Source organism: Protopterus annectens, chromosome 2.part0, assembly GCF_019279795.1.
Source record: "Protopterus annectens isolate FY-2018-M chromosome 2.part0, PAN1.0, whole genome shotgun sequence".
Lineage (NCBI taxonomy): Eukaryota > Metazoa > Chordata > Ceratodontiformes > Protopteridae > Protopterus > Protopterus annectens.
This window is the reverse complement of record NC_056728.1, coordinates 1,113,463,426-1,113,483,984: the sequence shown is the minus strand read 5'-3', so window position 1 is coordinate 1,113,483,984 and position 20,559 is coordinate 1,113,463,426.

Here is a 20,559-nt window from a genome sequence, read left to right as displayed (position 1 = left end):
ATACAAGGCCATGTCAAACCCAGAGTTGATGAACATGCTTCATCTCAAAAAATCTAGATCCCTCAGAGCCACAAGGGCGGGAAACTTAAACCTCGACACAGTTATTAATAGGACGTGCTGGAGGGATAGATTCATCACCCAAAGACTCCCTATGCTATGGAACAAAATCCCGGTTTATGTGAGGCAGAGCACCTCACTGGCCTTGTTCAAGAGGAATCTTGACCAATGGATGGGAGACCGCAGATACACCCCAGGGGTTACCTCGGTGTCACTGCTCGACAGAGGCACAGTAAAATAATGGGCATAGTTTCTCCAAACTAAAGGGGTGGCGTAAGCCACAAAACTATGGGCTAGGCTTATAAATGCCCTCGGGCAGATAGCCTAGTATGAACCTATGAACCTATGAACCTAAATGCCTGTCAATTTTATTTAACATTTGTTAATCAGGACAGTCTGAATTGGAACAAAAAAACAATTTTCAGCAGAGGCCCAGGAAGAAATAATGCAGACATGTCTTTGTAACATGGGAGGACACAAAAGCAAACCCACACAAACACAGGGAGAAGATACAGACCCCACAAAGAATGAACCCCAGCCAAGAATCAAACCTGAAAACCTGCAGTTGTGAAGCAACAATGCTACTACTACACCATCAAATATCAAGCATTAAAACACTTACAAACCACAGATATTATGAGGAACAGATCAGATCAAATATGAGGCAAAAATCTGCAACTTTTTTACAAATGGTGGTGGGTAGGGAACTCAAGTCTTTAACACCTGCATACAGGGTACAGGGTTCAAGCCTGAGGTATTCCCTACCACACCACCATGAGCACCTGGGGTGTTTACACACACACAGTAAATACAAACACACACCATATATTCCATCAAGTGCCATACACTTACCTGTCTGTTCTCCATAATATCCGTCCTGCCTGCGCGAGATCCCTGCTGCATTCAAAATCTCCTTCCTGAGATCGGCGAGACTGTTCCTAAATCCTGACTGCTGCTGTTGCAGTCTGGCCCCGACATATTCTCCCAGCGAGTACGTGCACAGACGTCTCCTTGTGTCCCCCTATGGGGACTGCCAGGAGCATGCGCATAGACGTGCAGTAGTCGGGACTACTGCGCGTCCGCGATTTCTATTTTTTATTTTCTTTTTGATTTGAGGGGGCTGCAGTCTGGCAGTCCGATAGCACGGGCCGCCCCTGGCTACAACTTCCTGTTAAGCATGGTAATTAGAGACATACTAATTTCAGAATGAATGAAGATACCCTTCAGGGAGGCCTGTATGTATATGGCTTTAAGGACCTCTGAGAATGCATTCTTATGTAAAAGGTAGTATTTCTGTTTGTGAATATATTTCAGGTGGTTGGAGTTGCATGACCTGAGTAATACAGATTGGGGTATGTTACCTACATATTTCACAAGACATAATTATCCTAAACTCATAGTTAGGATATGTGATGAGTCATTATGACTATAACAAAACTATTGTGCCCACCATACATATGGAAGTGCATTTTAATTTAAATAACATCCTCCCATGTATAAGAAATTGTACACACATTAGCTTGAGGGTATATGTGAAGCATTAATGATATATGATAAATAGAAAAATTTAGCTATGCAAGCATTACTGATGCATTGCTTGCAATAAACTTGTTTATCATTATTATTTGTCTTTAGTTTTACATTCCTTACCAAAATGTTGTGAGAAATGAGATTCTGACATCATTTGCAAAAGTACCTGGGTTTGAACGATTAATCATCTGTGTTCTTTATGTAAAGTCACTACACTTACACATTGTGATGATAGGAGGTACTGCCAGCACATCTAGATGGAATTTTGTAAATAATTATATATCATTTGTGAATATCAAACTGATTTATACAAGATGCTTATGTTACAAATGTGTTAGAACTGTACATTGTGTGTATATCAAACTGATTAGTGCAAATGTTTGTGTTAAAAAGGTATTTGTAAAGTGCTTGTGTTGGAAATATATCCGCAGTGTGCTCTACTGGAGAGAACAGAAATGTACATGCACTATTGTAACTGTTTAAATGTATATGTTTTAACAGAAGAAACTGGAAGGTTAACCACAGTCCAGCAAACTTTAGAATAGATCTGAAATGAAATCACTTTACAGACTAGGCCATAAAGATGCTATCTCACAGTTTCAATGCAGCCAGAGAACAAAGTCTGTACTGTGAAGCTTTCTGTATTGTCTTTGGGATGAACTAATTACTACTCTGGAAGCATGGAGGTATGAAATTATTTTATGACTTCCAGCACATGCCACAGATCTGAGCAAAAACCCATGTGTGTGTATTTTTACAAGTAGGTGCTAAATCCTGCCAGCTACCAGCAAGGGGGGTTTGCATGGGAACTAGAAGTCATATGACCAGAAGTGATGTCATTCTGCAAGCTGTCCCAGAAGTAATATTTCAGATATTATTTTGAGAAATCTCTTAGTAAGACTGAGCATTCTGTATTCTGTCTTGGGCCTGACAATAAGAAGGATCATTCACCACATCATCTGCCTTGCTTGATTAAGTAAGTTATTAGGGAATAAATAGTATAATTCTCTTAGATTCAAGTCAGGATTATAATGAAGTTTAGTTTAGATATTGTTTTTCTTTATTTGTCTGAGCCTGTCCTTCAGTGTTTTTTTAAGTATGTCCTGTGATTTTGAACTCTGATGTCACTGTGAATATATGCATAATATTTTTTGTTCTTTTATTATTTATTATAAAACATATTTAGACCTTTCATTGTGGCTGATCTCTGTAGAGATATTTAAGTTTTGAGACTATTTGCATATTTATTTGGTGACACTGTGTGAACTACTTCTAATAGCCTTGCTCTTGGTCAAACTACCATTTGCAATTGTATTAATATTAAACAGTAAAATTGGACACCCTTTCTTAAGGGCCTTAAAGTAGCTGGCAATGGGTTCTGGTGGAAGTGATAACTACCTTATAGTCTGAGAAAAGGGGGTGTAGATAGTAAACCTGTGCCAGCCTTTTTCAGGTGTGTGTGTGTGTGTGTGTGTGTGTGTGTGTGTGTGTGTGTGTGTGTGTATGTGTGTGTAAATCAAATCTCAAAGAATGTGTGTTTGTCAGCTACTTGGACAGGGACACGAAGCACTGGTTGGACAGAGAGAGTATTGGAGGACTTGGCTTGGAACCTTGGCTAAGGACTCAATTCTGTAGCTGTGCCAGTGAGGAGTCTTATTGGGGATCTGGAGAAAGAGAGAGGAAGCAGCCCCCAGACTGACTGCGTACCTGTGTGCTCTTAAGGAAACTTGTGCTTGATTGTGCTTGATGCAGAGAGGTGCATCTGGAGATACTGTGTGTGTACCTGTTATTTTTCCCAGTAAACATCCACCACTAGAGCCAGTGGTAAGGATTGATGGTCCTTGATTACTGGTCCAGAGGAGGGTCATCACACACCTTATGCCACAGACGTTGGTAACTGGCAGGTGGAATTTCTTCACTCAGTACTGTTGAGAGTGCTGATGACAGTGCACTATTGCCGGGCTTATTTGAACTACATAAGCAGCCTAAACTAAATTTTCACTTTTTTCCTTAGGCAGTGAACCATGTTAGCATGCTGCAGAGTAAAGAAAAAATGGAAAAGGTTTTAGAAAAAATATATGAGAGAGAAAAAAGCTGACAGTAAAATTAATCCAATCAATGGGTATATGTAGCAATGATCAGAGCACAAAATATACTCAAGTGACACATTCATCCTTCTCAAATCTCTTTCAACATCATAAATGTACTTTGTGGAACACATTATCAGACTTGTATTTAATGACAAGTAATGTTAAAGTGGACAGACAACAGCTCACATGCTGTTAGCAATAATAAGAATAGATGAGTTTTACACAACAGCACTGTGATAAAAATAAATCTATGTAAATATGTATTCATACCACCCTCTGTAAAATTAATAATTAACTGTATTCAAGCCTTGCATCACCTGTCTTATTTCCCTCAATTCACTTCAAATTACCCATTGTGCCACAAGGATATTTATCTGAGATATGGAGTTTGTTCACTAAGTATTATTCAGACTGCTGACATCTGCGCACCATTGTCAGGCATGTTTGTGCTACATAAGGTATCCTAAACTAAATTTTTCACTTTTTTCCATTGGTAGTAAACTCTGCTTATGTGCTGCCAAGCAGCATGCAAATGCAGATTACAAACTAAAAACAAAACAAAACAAATATATATATATATATATATATATATATATATATATATATATATATATATATATATATATATCATCATCATCATCATCTTCTTTCAGCTGTTCCCGTTAGGGGTCGCCACAGCGGATCATTTGTTTCCATTTCTTCCTGTCCTCTGCATCATGCTCTTTCACACCAACCGCCTGCATGTCCTCTCTCACCACATCCATAAACCTCATCTTAGGCCTTCCTCTTTTCCTCTTACCTGGCAGCTCCATCCTTAGCATCCTTTCTCCAATATACCCAGCATCCCTCCTCAGCACATGTCCAAACCAATGCAATCTCGCCTCTCTTGCTTTGTCTCCAAACTGTCCAACCTGAGCTGACCCTCTAATATACTGATTCCTAATCCTGTCCATCCTAGTCACACCCAGTGCAAATCTTAACATCTTTAACTCTGCCACATCCAGCTCTGACTCCTGCCTTTTCGACAATGCTACCGTCTCCAACCCATATAATATAGCTGGTCTCACTACCCTCTTGTAGACCTTACCTTTCACTCTCATTGGTACCCGTCTGTCACAAATCACTCCTGACACTCTTCTCCACCCATTCCACCCTGCCTGTACTCTCTCCTTCACCTCTCTTCCACACTCACCATTACTCTGAACTGTTGATCCCAAGTACTTAAACTCATCCACCTTTACCAACTCTACTCCTTGCATCCTCACCATTCCTCTACCCTCCCTCTCATTTGCACACATATATTCTGTTTTAGCCCTGCTGACCCTCATTCCTCTCCTCTCTAAAGCATATCTCCACCTCTCCAGGGTCTCCTCAACCTGGTCCCTACTCTCACTACATATCACAATGTCATCTGCAAACATCATAGTCCACTGGGCCTCCTGTCTAATCTCATCTGTCAACCTGTCCATCACCACTGCAAATAAGAAAGGGCTCAGAGCTGATCCTTGATGTAATCCCACCTCCACCTTAAACGTATCTGTTACACCCACTGCAGTCCTCACCAATGTCACACTACCCTCGTACATATCCTGTACCACTCTTACATACTTCTCTGCCACTCCTGACTTCCTCATACAATACCACAACTCCTCTCTGGGCACCCTGTCATATGCTTTCTCTAAGTCCACAAATACACAATGCAACTCCTTCTGACCTTCTCTGTATTTTTCCAACAACACTCTCAGAGCAAATATTGCATCTGTAGTGTTCTTTTCTGACATGAAACCATACTGCTGATCACTAATCATCACCTCCCTTCTTAACCTAGCTGCCACTACTCTTTCCCATAACTTCAAGCTGTGACTGATCAGTTTTATCCCTCTGTAATTACTGCAGCTCTGCACATCACCCTTATTCTTAAAGATAGGTACCAAAACACTTTTTCTCCACTCCTCAGGCATCCTCTGACTTTCCAAAATTTCATTAAACAATCTGGTTAAAAATTCCACTGCCATTTCTCCTAAGCACCTCCATGCTTCCACTGGTATGTCATCTAGACCAACAGCCTTTCCATTCTTCATCCTCTTCATAGCTGTACTTACTTCCTCCTTGCTAATCTGCTTCACTTCCTGATTCACTATCCCCACATCATCCAACCTTCTCTCTCTCTCATTTTCTTCATTCATCAGCCCTTCAAAGTACTCTTTCCATCTCCTCAACAAACTCTCCTCACTTGTGAGTACGTTTCCCTCACTGTCCTTTATCACCCTTACCTGCTGCACATCTTTCCCAGCTCTGTCCCTCTGTCTATTCAATCGGTACAGGTCCTTTTCTCCCTCTTTAGTGTCCAATCTCTCATACAACTCTCTATATGCCTTATCCTTAGCCTTCACCACCTCTCTCGTTGCCATGCGCCTCATCTCCTTATACTCATGTCTACTTTCTTCATCTCTTTGACAATCCCACTTCTTCTTCACCAGCCTCTTCCTCTGTATACTCTCCTGTACTTCCTCATTCCACCACCATGTCTCCTTGTCCTCCTTCCTCTGTCCACATGTCACACCAAGCACCTTCCTAGCAGTCTCCCTTACTAGCTCTGCTGTAGTTACCCAGCTATTTGGTAACTCTTCATTGCCTCCCAGTGCCTGTCAACTCTTCCCTGAACTCCACCTCACAATCACCCTTTTTTAACTTCCACCATTTAATCCTTGGCACTGCTTTTACACTCCTCCTCCACTTCTTGATCACCAACATCATCCTGCAGACCACCATTCTATGCTGCTTAACTACACTTTTCCCAGTCACCACTTTACAGTCTCCAATCTCCTTCAGACTGGCCCTCCTACATTGAGAATAACTGAAATATTATCTGTAAACATGATTAGAACATTGCATCATCTGTCTTATTTATTTCAATTCACTTCATTTACATCCTGTGCCACAGAACTGGACATCTGTCAGGTGAATTCTCTGCAAACATTACTATCTAGGTGATGACAGCTATGCACCATCGTCAGCTTATTTGTGCTAATGAAGGCAAGACAAATTAAATGTTTCACTTTTTTCCTTAAGCCGTTAAAGTTAACTACATGCTGCCAAGTGGCATGCAAATGCAGTGGGTAATATTTAGTAAAACATTTACAAAAATTGTTTTGGATACCATTTAAAAGAACATGAAATAAGTGTATATCTAGCAATGTGCAGAGCTACTACTACATTACATTGTCACATTCAGTCTTCTCACTTCATCACAGTTATCATTTATGTCTCACAATATCAGGACTTTAGGTAATGCCATGGGAATGGAAAAGTGGTCAGGGAACAGCAGAAATGCTTTCATTTTTTACAGCTCACACAATTAATATTGATATAATTTCAAATGACATATTGGTCAGTTTTATTGAATGCTGACATTACCCGAGTTTCCCACTTCAACACATTCTTACACCAAAATGAGTGTGAATAATTATTATGACCTCCCTCAGAAAAATTATCTGTGAACAGATTTTGAACTCTGTATCACCTGTACTGTGTCTCTAACCTCAAAACATTTACATATAATGCTGCAGAAATAGGTGTGTGACAGCTTGAATTTCTTCACTCAGTACTATCCAGAGTACTGAAGCACAACAGTGCCAGTCTCAGTTGCACTATTAATGGCATTCCAAATTAAATTTGTCAGTTTTTACCTTGGCGAATTTTATTTATTTTATTATTTATTTAAATTTGTTGACCGGGAGTGTCCGACTGGACGTGGATCCATTTTCAGCGGAGGCCCAGGGAGAAAAGCTCCACAGTAAAATAAACAGACAGTAGTTACATTGGATTACATAGTGATTAACAATTTAACACAGAAATTACTTACAACATATTTACAGATGAAGAACATAGTACATCAGTAGACAACTAGAATCTTTATCTGTGAAGTACATAACAGGCATTAACAAATGTAACAATGAGAAGTTCCTGCTGTATAATAAGTACTAGGCTTATGAGCATCTGAGCTTGCTATCATCTAGGTAGTTAGTGGAGGTGAAAAAAAGGTAGTAGTTGGATGGGGTGGATGATATTAGAGTGGGAGTTGCAAGGGCATAGCCAGCATGTTTTTAGGTATGCTTTTAATAAAGTTTTGAAGTTGGTGCATGATGGTACGGAGGTAATTGTGGGTGGGAGTGAGTTCCATAATTTGCCTATGGCGCAAGAGAATAGTGCTTCACCAGCAGAGTTATTGGCTTTAGTGATCTGCAAGTGATTTTTGTTGCTGGATCTTAGTGGTCTGGTGGTGCGATAGGGTTGGAGTAGATTCTGGAGGGATGGGACATTTAGTGGATGGTTTACTAGTTTGTGGGTGAGTGAGAGTTGATACCACTGAAGGAGGTGAGGGAGTTCAAGCCAGCCCAGTTCAGCAAGTGAGAGACAGTGGTGACTACGGTAGGATGCCCCTGTGGCAATTTTTGATTTTGTTGTAGCAGGTCTCTAGCTTGTTTAGATCACATTGCCTTAGGTTGGTATATACTGGAGAGGCATAAAGTAGGGTGGAGATAAGGTGGGAATTTGCTATTGAAATCTTTGCTGCTTTGGTGAGAAATTGTTTATTTCTGTATAATGCTCCTATTTTTTTGTGGACTTTTTTTATTGTCATGGATATGTGAATGTCAAATTTTAGTTTATTGTCTATTTCCACTCCTAGCAATTTGATGTGTTCAGTTGGGTATATAGTGGTGTTGTCTTTTGCTATGATGTTAAAGTGAGAGTTGTTTTGAGTATGTTTGGTGCGTTGGAAGATGAGTAGTTTAGTTTTGTTTGGGTTGAGTATTAATTGGGCATCGGATAACCATGTTTCAACAGAGGAAAAGGCTTCCTGTGTGACTTTTTGCAGTTTGGGTAGGGACTGGGCTGAGCAGATGATGGTAGAGTCATCTGCGTATTGGATGAGTGTGCCATGTTTGGTGGCAGAGGCTAGATTATTGGTGTAAACAGAGAAAGGTAGGGGTCCAAGGATGGATCCTTGGGGAACCCCTATGGAGACAGGTAGTTGGGGAGATATGTCATTCTGCCATACAACGGATTGTTGGCGGTCAGACAGGTAACTCTGAAACCAGTTGGTGACTGATTGTGAGAAGGATAGGTTATTGAGGACAGAGATAAGTTGTTTGTGTGGGACCATGTCAAATGCTTTAGATAGGTCTAGGAAAGTAGCAGAGGAGAGATAGCCATTGTTTTATGCTGAAGGATAGTGTTTGTAAAGGAGAGTAAGGCAGTGGTGGTGCTATGGTTTGGTCGGAAACCATGCTGAGTACTGGAAAGGAGGTTGTTAGTAAGGAGGTAGTGTGAGACCTGAGAGTGTATGCATCTCTCTAGTATTTTGGAGAGTGGAGAGAGAATAGCTATGGGGCGGTAATTGGTTAGTTCTGCAGGGGGTCCGCCTTTGTGGAGGGGAATTATATGTGAGACTTTCCACAATGTGGGAATGTAACTTTCTGACAGAGATCGGTTAATCAAGATGGATACTGGTAGGCCAGAGCATCAGCTGCGATTTGTAGGTATTCACTTGGGAGGTTGTCTGCTGCTAATTTGGTGGGTTTAAGTTTAGTCAAGAGTTTTTTTATGTTGGAGGTAGGTACAGGAGAAAAAGAGAAGGTAGTGGGGAGATTACTAGTTGAAGGTGTGGGTTGGAGGGGAGGGGGGTTGTGTTGTTTAGCTAGTGATAGTATGGTTTGGGTGAAGTGTGTGTTGAATGAGGTAGCAATATTTTCTGAGGAGTGAGGGATGTTAGGAGGAGGGGTACTGACTTTACCTGGGTGGAGGATGGAGTTTATCCCATTCACTGCTACTGACCTCTGCGAATTTATGTAGTGTATTGCAAAGCTGCGTGCAAAAGATCAAGAAAAAAACAGAAGACACATTTTGAAAAAGTACTTTAAATGTACATTTCTAATGTTTCTTCAACTTTGTTATCTTGCAAGAGGAACCTGCACAGATTCAATACATGGTATTAAGAACAATAATTTAAGATTATTTACAATAGATAATCTAGAGCTTATCTAAACAATCCTTTATTGATTTGTGATTGACTGTGCAGTAGCTTGACAAAATAAGTTTTATTTGAATTTATACTTTATTTTTACCATTGTTTTTCACTGTTTGTAGCAAGAAAGGGGTAGCTTCTAGACAGGAAGATTTATTTTGATTTATATTTTGTTGTTTTACCTTTAATTTTCATTCTTAGTTGTTAGAAAGGGATAGTCTTTTAGGCAGAGAAACTCTAGCCATCCCTAGGGGCCTATTCAGCTATAAAGTCACACAGCAGAGAGGACAATCTAGAGCAGGGGTGTCCAACCTTTTCAGTTGCAAGGGCCGCATTGGGTTAACAAAAATGGTCTGGGGGCAAACGGCAGGTGAGGACCAAAAAAAAAAAAAAAAAAAGGTCTCACATTACTGAAGAGCGAAAAAACACTGCTTTATGTGGACTAATGTGGCTGTATTGTAGGTTAATGTGAACAATAAATAAATTAATAAATAATAGAAATAAATTAATAAATGCATAATATTTCACCTAAACTTCAATATCTCTTTCTAATTATTTAAAAAACAGTTACATCCATTCTAACATCTTAGTAAAGTTTATTTGTAAAAAGAATTAACAGGTACAAACCTTTCAATTTGTATGAGATCATACCTGTGATTTTGCTGGTTTCCATGTCTTACATCATGTCCTTAATGGCCATATGTTGTCCAAAGCTCATGTATTCTTCTGTTTCTAGCTTTGCAATCTGTCCCTGAAATATGGCACTGGCAATATCAGGAATGATGACACTTATTACTTCTTAAAAAATGAACAATTTTATTTTTACATTTGTTTCGCTGTCACTAACAGATGGTACAACACATTTAACTTTGGTTCACCCACTTACTGTGGAGACACAAAGAACATGGTAGTATGCCAAAACACACTCCAGTTTCACAAGGTAAACTCACACATGCTGTTTTGCAGTTGCCTCTCCAATCTGCATTTCTCACATTTAAACAAATAAGTGACTTTATAATAAAATAGTAGTGGCACTGTTTATTTGTGAAACCAGTTCACAAGGGTGCAGCCAGGCACAGACCTTTGCAGATTTCAAACTTATTGGTCCTAGTTCTTGTTATACTTAAGTGTCCATATCAGGAGGTTCAGGCTGTCAAGTCAGGATTGTTCTTTTGTGTAGTAGAGTAGACAAACATTATGAGCATAACCTTTTTAATGTGAAGACTGAGCTTGTCTTTTGATACCAGTGCGTCTATATCAGGTTTGATAGATGTAGTGGCGATGCAGAGTATTTTCAAGATGCTCATCTGAAATTTTTGTTCTGATTTTATTTTTGTATGCTTCATACGAGAAAAAACTGCTCGCAAATGTATGTACTCCCCATAAGAGATGTCATGAACAGGGCGTGTTCGTGAAGTGATGGATATTTTTCTTTGGGTAGGTATAACTTATAAAAGTCAAATAAAGATGCTTGCAGAAATTTTTCTTTAAGTTGCATATCTGACTGCAATTCTATGCATTCCAGTTGCAGGTTTGCAGGCAACATGTCAATGTCAACTGAGAATGGGGTAGCAAATATACTGAACTGTTGTTGGTGTTTTCTAAAATCTTGAAATCTGCTCTCAAACTCCTGTGCTAAACTATTAAGTAATGCCACATATTTTTCAGTATTTGCATGGCTTTGCTCAGACAGTGTTGCAAAGTGAATGAAGCTATTGTTCTTAATCTGACTGTGCCACAATTTAAGTTTCATTTCAAATGCAGTCACTGTTTGAAACATGTCATTTATTAATAGATTTTCCCTTGAGGCGCAAGTTCAGGTCGTTTAAATGAGCAGTGATGTCTACTAAGAAGGCTAAATCAGCCATCCAGCTTGCACTTTCAAATTCAGGTACAGGCTTTCCTTTAACTCCATGAAGGACTTTATTTCATGTCGTAAGTCATAGAAGCGTTTCAGCATTTTTCCACGACTTAACCACCTCACTGCAGTAAAGTACAAGATGTCTCCATAGGTAGATTCCAAAGTAGTCAGAAACTCCTGAAACTGGCGGTGATTTAATCCTCTGGATCTTATGAAATTTATTGTTTTAACAACAACATTCATAACATTTTCCATTTTAAAGTCTGTGCAGACAAATTTTCTTGATGTATAATGCAGTGGTACTTCATGAAACGCACATTACTGATCTGTTTTGCATCTTCTTCCATCAGTGTTGTTAGTCCTTCCCTCTTTCCAACCATAGCTGGAGCACCATCAGTTACTATGCCAGACAGGTTTGTGATGGTCAAGGAAAATCTTGCCAGTGTTTCTTTTACTGCCTTGTACAGATCAGCAGACTTCGTTGTGTCTTTCAGTGGAACCATACAGGCCAGTTCTTCAGTAATATTGAAATCGTTGTCAACACCACGAATAAATATGGCAAGTTGTGCCGTATCTGTAATATCAGTGCTGTCATCCAAAGCTATGGAGTAATACTTGAAAGTTGCACACGAGATTCCAACGTGGTTTCAGTAGATTTGCCTATAGCTACCACACGCCTTGCGATTGGGTGGTGTGATAGACTGATTTTGGAAAATTCTGATGTTTTTCAGCGCAAATTATGTCTGCTACACTTTCAAGGCATTCTTTAACAAATTCACCGTCGGCAAATGGCTTGGATTTTTCGCAATTAAATTTGCTACAACATAACTTGCCTTCAGTAAAGAATCCGGTTGAGTAGCTGATTTTCGAAACAGCTGTTGTTGAAATGTAAGACTTTTTTTTAATTCTGATATTTTCTGTTGACGGGACACGCCTTGCAATTCACTTAATTTGGGGTGCGTTTGAATATAATGCCTTTTTAAATTGTAGTCCTTGAAAACGGATACCACTTCTCTGCACACAAGGCAGAGCGCTTTGTTATGAGATTCAACAAAGAAGTACTCATCGGTCCATTTTTCCTGAAATACTCTTCTTTCGTCCGCTATCTTGCGTTTCACGGTTTTGGTTTGACCAGATGTAGAAGCCATCTGAAAAGTAAAAGAGGAGTAACTTAACTACTTTATTCCTAGTTATATAATTTTTTAAAACAATGGCTAACAATTTACATTAAAAATAAGGAAATAAAAATTAAAACTATCCATACTTGTAGTAGTATATGTTAATGGTGTTCAAGGGATCATTTCACATCTGCAAAATAACACAAAAATATCCCTGGGGTGAATTTACAGTTACCCATCCTGTTGGGCAGATTACATATGAGGGCCAGTGAGGCACTTTGTTTCATTTGTAGTACTAATGCCATTAGTCTTACACCCATTACGCATAAAGCACATCACATTTACTGTGACTGTTGGTCTGTACTCTGTGCCAGTAATACTGGGCATTTTGAAAAGTTCTTCATAATTCATGAAATTCAGATGGACTGCGATAGAGCTATGAACATGTATGGTTAGCAGTTAGCTGCATGTAATCAACAGTTTCTTACTGCTACAAGAATGGCAGCTTTCAATGACATAATCAGAGCTGTACCATCAAGTTTCAAGTTAAATACTGTGTACTTTGCATGCTACCCAAGAAAAGTCATTCACTTGCAATGAAAAAAACTGGCACACACGGACACTGTCATTAATTCACTACTACTGTACTACCAATTCACACTGCGAAAACCACTCCAGCCGTCCAAAGTAGGTAAAATGTCAACATTAGCAGCCCTACAGTATTACAATCCACAACATTAAGCCAACAAATTTGCAATGACTATTCTCTTCCATCTAGCTTAGTACTTCAGTTTCCCCTCTGTACTGCCCTTCTTCTTATGCTACATTCCCTGCCTTTCCATATGTCCCCTTACACTAGATTAGTACATCAGTATCCCTCTGTACTGGCCTTCTGCTTATGCTACATTCCCTGCCTTTTTCATATGTCCCCTCACACTAGCTTAGTCCTTCAGTGTCCCTCTGTACTGGCCTTCTGCTTATGCTACATTCCCTGCCTTTTCCATATGTCCCCTCACACTAGCTTAGTACTTCAGTGTCCCTCTGTACTGGCCTTTTGCTTATGCTACATTCCCTGCCTTTTCCATATGTCCCCTCACACTAGCTTAGTACGTCAGTGTCCCTCTGTACTGGCCTTCTGCTTATGTTACATTCCCTGCCTTTTCTATATGTCCCCTTACACTAGCTTAGTACTTCAGTGTCCCTCTGTACTGGCCTTCTGCTTATGCTACATTCATTGCCTTTTCCATATGTCCCCTCACACTAGCTTAGTACTTCAGTGTCCCTCTGTACTGGCCTTTGATTATGCTACATTCCCTGACTTTTCCATATGTCCCCTCACACTAGCTTAGTACATCAGTGTCCCTCTGTACTACCTTCTGCTTATGCTACATTCCCTACCTTTTCCATATGTCCCCTTACACTAGCTTAGTACGTCAGTGTCCCTCTGTTCTGGCCTTCTGTGTATTTTACATTCCCTGCCTTTTCCATATGTCCCCTTACACTAGCTTAGTACTTCAGTGTCCATCTGTACTGGCCTTCTGCTTATGCTACATTCCGTGCCTTTTCCATATGTCCCCTTAAGTAAAGAATTCACATCACTGACTTAATAAAACAATTCTGAATAAGAGGGTCTCACCCAAACAAATGACTGGTGCCATACACATGACCGCAAGCCAAATGCCAACAAATGCATCATCATCCCTTTAGTTTTGGGTAAAGCGGTTGTGAGGCTGCCAGCCCAGCTAGATGTTATTTTGTACAATGTACATAATTCTGTGTGTCATTTTTGAATACTAATATGCTTCCTATGCTTGTCTTACAAATGTAAAAAAAACACTATACATATGTGTATGTTAAACTACTGGTGCAGAAGTGTGTGTTGAACTGTATGTTCTGTACTGAGCTTCAAGAATGTAACCAGTGTACCCTGCTGGGAAAGAACAGAGATGTGTGTATTGTAACTATACCTATGGCATGCAGATGTGTGCTGTAAGGTAGAAGTTGGAACATAAAGAGTTAAATTTGACAACAGTAAGAACAGAAGTGAATTGTGAATTGTTTTATAACTGTCTGTCTTCAGCTAGGTAACGAAGTGAATATTTTACGACTGTGTTATCTCATCAACAAGACAGGATGTCTACACTGCAGCCAGAAGTTCTTTTAATCTTTTGTGTGGAAACAGACAAAATGACAGGTTTCAAATGTAAAACTGTTTACTACTGTTTTATGACTTCCAGTTCCAGGGCTTAGGCCAGGGGCCTTAGGCACATTTCTGAGAGATAAGTAACCTCTCTTAGGGACAGATTGCAATATAGCAAGATTAGTAGATGTTTTCTGTATTTTGAGATTGTCCTGCAATGTATTTCCTGCAATTCTGAACTGTGTCACTTTATTCATTGAGTGATTGAATATTGTCTTATTCTTTTTATTGTTTATTATTAAATATATTTAAAACCTTTCAATTGTGGCTGGTTTGTTTATTTAATTAAGACAAAAGTATTTTTGTCATAATGCCTTGTTTTGTATGTAATTTGCACTCGTGATGCTTACTTCAGTAATTGCAACAGGCAATTGTGAAATTCAGGAATGCTTCAAAACACTTCAAGCACGAATGCATTGAGATGTTCACAGACTAGCTTACATAGTCAGTTAACAGACAGACATGCAGACAGATACCTACTGGAAAAGGCCACAATCAATATATATTATATATAGTTTATATACATATTGACCTCCGTTTCATATTAGTTTGATGGACGTTCACTAGACTACAGATTTTAACACCCCTTTCTTTTGAGTCATTTTGCCTAGTATAGACAGCACTGACGAATAACCAATGGAACAGTATAACAAACTGAAATATTGTAATGAATTATTCAGACTGTATAATTACCAAGTAATTTTACAAATGAGTCAGCATAGTTCAATTAGGGTTACCACCTGTCCCACTTTGCGGGGGACAGTCCCTCTTTGGGCAGTGGTGTCCTGACAAAAAATTAAAAAAATGGCAAATGTCCTGAGATTTTATCTGCTTAAGCAGCAGACACCTCCAAAGCAGACACCCAAGCAACAGCTACCCCAAAACAAAACACGTGCAACACATAGCTCACAAAGCCAGTGTACCGAGCAGTCACAGCCCTTAAGACTAAACAACACACCTGATACACTTGTAATAGGTGACTATCGTCAGGCACACTGACGCCCCGCTCACCAGGCTGAACAAGGAGAGGGTCACGGTGAGCAGCCTGTTGGGCGCTAGGATCCGCCACAACACAAGCACTCAGGTCACTGCAAGGCAAGTACAAATATGACTCAGTCATTGTCCATGCTGGTGTGAATGACCTGAGACGCACCTCCCTGGACTACATGAAGAGAGACATAAAGGAGCTCTCTGAGCATGTAGACCAGGCGGTATGACCCTGCCCTTGAGTAGCATCTTACCCTCACCAGGCCCATAATTGAGTACAATGCCCCTTTTGGGATGGACCTTACCAGACACCTGCAGCAATTGGAAAGACCCCAAAAGTACCTCACCAAGAGGATCAAAGGGCTCAAACAGATGCCATATGCTGCCCGGTTAAAGAAACTCCAGCGCTACTCAGTGGCATACCGCCTGTTCAGAGGCAATCTGTGCCTGGCGGTATAAAGCCATGTCCAACCCGGAATTAATGGACATGCTGCACCTCAGAAAATCCAAATCCCATCGAGCTACGCACTCGAGAGACTTGAACCTCAGCACTGAAATAAATAGGACATGCTGGAGGGACAAATTCATAACCCAGAGGCTCCCTTCACTCTGGAATAAAATCCCAGTCCAGGTTAGGCAGAGTCCCTCATTGACTCTCTTCAAGAGGAATCTTGATGAGTGGATGGGCGATCGTAGGTTTACCCCGGGTATCATTTCTGTGTCACTGTTAGACAGAGGCACAGTATACTAACCTCGAAAAAGGGCATAGCAAAATAAATTTAAAATGGGTGGTGAAAGCCAAACACATTCTGGCTAGGCTTATAAATGCCCTAGGGCAGATAGCCTAGTTATGAACCTATGAACCCACCTCAGTTAGGGCAGAATGGGAGGAGGGGTAGTAATATGCTGGAGGGGTCACTTTGGCAGAGACTGTTTCACTTGTGTAATATGCTTATATTTATTAATGACTAATATTCACACCTCCTAATTAGACCGTGGTGGTGGTGCTGCGGTTGTGTGTTGCTGTCTGGTTCAATTCTCAGCTATACCATCTTCAGTGTGGAGACATGCGTGAATGGGCGACCATCGTTGAAGGTTGTGCATCAGGGCTGGTAACTCGGCACGTAAAATCAACTACCAATCTTTAGCAGACTGGAGTTCCGCTGTGGCGACCCTAACCAGGAAAAGCCAAAAGACACTAGTGACACAACAACATTCACATCTCCTAATTGTGTATTTTCCTTTTCTACTCCACTATCAGACAGGAATTAAAATTGGTCCAAATAACAGTGTATTCTGTATTTATCCACAATTCAGTTTTATCCTGCAGCTATTTCCTTATTGTCATTCAGACACACACATTGATTACGCTCATCTGTTACCTCCATTTTCTATGTGTCCTGTACCAAAATTCTTCCTACCTAGTGGAACTACATTTACGTGCCAAATACAAACATTTTGTTATAAAATAAAAGTAACTATCCCCAGAACATTGTTGTGGTCCAAATGACAAGAACCCCTTCCCTCCAAAAAGACTGTTTGTACTCTATCAGAAACGTTTGCAATATCAACCTGAAACAAACATCACACTCAAATTGCTTAGCCAACTTTACAATTCCCACAAACAGTAGAAATCTATCCGTTAACACTGTATTAGAAAAAAATATTAATGTTTTGTGTCTGTCTCCCACTGTCTACTCTTCTTTTTCTTTGAGGTTACTTTATTTCTTCACCCCCTCCCCTTCTGTTACAGTACATTCATTTCCATCATCGTAAGTCTCATTAGCCAGGACAGAAGAGAAATCTGATGCTTACTTTTTGGCTTTGGCCACACACAAGTTAAGTAAGGACAAGTTTGCTTAAATATCCTGTTTTACACAAAGAAAGCAGCCCTTTATTTTTTAAGACACAACTACTATAACGCATGAAAAAGTTTGATTATCGAGGTGTTTTAAATTTTCACTACAAACAACTCCACATTACCTTCCCAAACCCAAGTCCAAAAATATTTTCTGAAAACTGTGCACAGCTTTACAATGTAGTTGTATCAATTATGCCGAAAAACAATGCAAACCATACAACCAAAAACACACAACACTTGCAGGAAATGATACATTTTCTTTTTACTACTTGTTTTATGCTTACAGACATACTGTGTACTATAACTAATACAATCATGCTCCCTGAATCCATCAGTCCTGTAATTATTTCCCCTCTTCTCTCTGCCACATTGCATTTGACAAGTTTAGTAACAGCACAGTCACAGATTCTATCATAAACAATCTTTTTTTCCCCAGAGACTAGAAAGCTGAAGCATGTTTATTATACTGTACAAATACATACAGTTGCTGTGTCCAGCAATCATGACCACTCCCCCCCCCCCCACCAACATCCACCCCATACCACAAAACCTGACAGGGCAAGAAATCTGGTAAACCAGGTAAAGCCTAATAAATGAAGTGGAAAAAGCCCCAAAAGGACACATTTTAAAAACTGCTCTTATCAACTTAGATTAGAAAGTTGCAATAACAGGATTTGAGTTAGGATGCATTTTCTGAAGGATATGAACTCTAAAACTCAAGTGTATGTCACCATTTAGCTTTAGCCGCGACTTAATCCTCATCGATTTACCAGAAAATGACAAATTTATAGAGGGAAAAGACTAAAATAAGATAAACAGACATTCTACGAACATCTGAACAGATGAGAGGGGTCACCACCCTCTCCTCCTGCACCAATTGCACCCTCCCATAAGCAAAGATAAATTAACACACACATTTCCTTGAAGGCTTCCATTTTACTACACACGCTAGCTAGAAAATTAATTGTTTTGAACCTTAGCTCGAACTCTCAATATAAGGAGAACTTTTCATAAGACTTCAAGACCAATGCAGCCTTAGAAAGTGCTATGATAACTATGCATTGCCAACTGTAGCTTCTGGGGCATTTTAAGTTCATTTTGTTCTGCAGGAGATACAAATTGAATGCAAGCATGGTTATTTTGCCATAATCTTTTACATTACAGAATATCTACAAATCCAAAGCCATGTTATTCAATCCTTATTCCATTGCTGAATATAGACCCCAGTTCCTTTCTGTTGTATCTCAAGACAACATACCAATTTCACTGTAAACCACGTTAAACACGTGTGCATGGGACTCACTCTATCCATGAGGATGATGTTTTTCTGGCTCAAACGTTACTACCAACTAACTTTCACTCACTCACACACTCACTCACTCACACACTCACTCACTCACACACTCACTCACTCACTCACTCACACACTCACTCACTCACACACTCACTCACTCACACACTCACACACTCACACACTCACACACTCACACACACACACACTCACACACACACTCACACACACACACACACACACACTCACACACACACTCACACACACTCACACACACACTCACACACACTCACACACACTCACACACACTCACACACACACTCACACACACACTCACACACACACTCACACACACACACACACACACACACACACACACACACACACACACACACACACACACACACACACACACACACACACACACACACACACACTCACACACACACACACACTCACACACACACTCACACACACACTATTTCCAAACCCTTGGCCTCCAACTGAAGTCTCTTTAGCTCCAGATGGATTTTTAAGTCCGACCTATGTGGAAAGGTTGAACTGTCCATTTTCTGAGAGTTTTACATCTCCACAGCCAGTCGGATTGTCCTCGATGTTGCTGTTCTGTGATGCAGCTGTGCCTAAAGCTGCAATCATGTCTGCTTTAGTCAGGTTAACATACACAAGTCCTTTAGTCTGGCACATTTCAGCCAACTGGCTCCTTGTCAGCTTGCCATACACCTCTGCTGACATGCTTGCCTGCTCTCCTGACTAACTGTGGATTTGGGGATAGGGTAGAGCAGTGAGGCAAAGTAGAGCATAGCGAAGCAGGCTTCCCATCTTCAGATCAATTACAGTCAGTTTAGAACAGTGGACAACTGAAGTGGTCCTTAGAGTGCAAGGTTACTCCTTTGGGGGGGAGGGGGGTCACAACCACAGCCACCTTCCAGCACAGAGCAGACATGTACTTGACTAGTACAAGAAAATATGCAGCTTGACTAGTAAAAGATAATATGCAGCAAGGCTCTTCCATGTTAAACTTGCTTACAATGCACAATAACAAAATCCTCAGTGATAACTGTTGGGAGTCGGGTCTTGCAGCAAACAAGTTAACAGAAATGGACACAAAATGTATTCAAGAGCAAATTCATCAAAGGCAATGCAAGTTTAAGGTGCCTTAACAAGTGCACACAGCTGTTGAGTGCTGAATGCAAATTAGCTAATTCTGCATTTTCCCACCTAACTCATTTCAGGGTTATGAAGGAGAAAGTGCATATCCTACCTAGCATTCACTTGACTAAACACAAGGCAGAAGAAATAACCCAAATAAACCTAAACAAAGTAGGGTGTCAGTCTGTCACAGGATGCACACAGTCACTCACTCTCTCTTGATACAAATGCACACCTATAGGCAATTTGGGTAATGCCAATTCACCCAAAGCATCTCTTTGGAACATGGGAGAAAACCAGAGCACTTGTCACAATCTGAAACACAGGAAGCACATATAAAATATGTTCAAAACGCATCCCCACCTA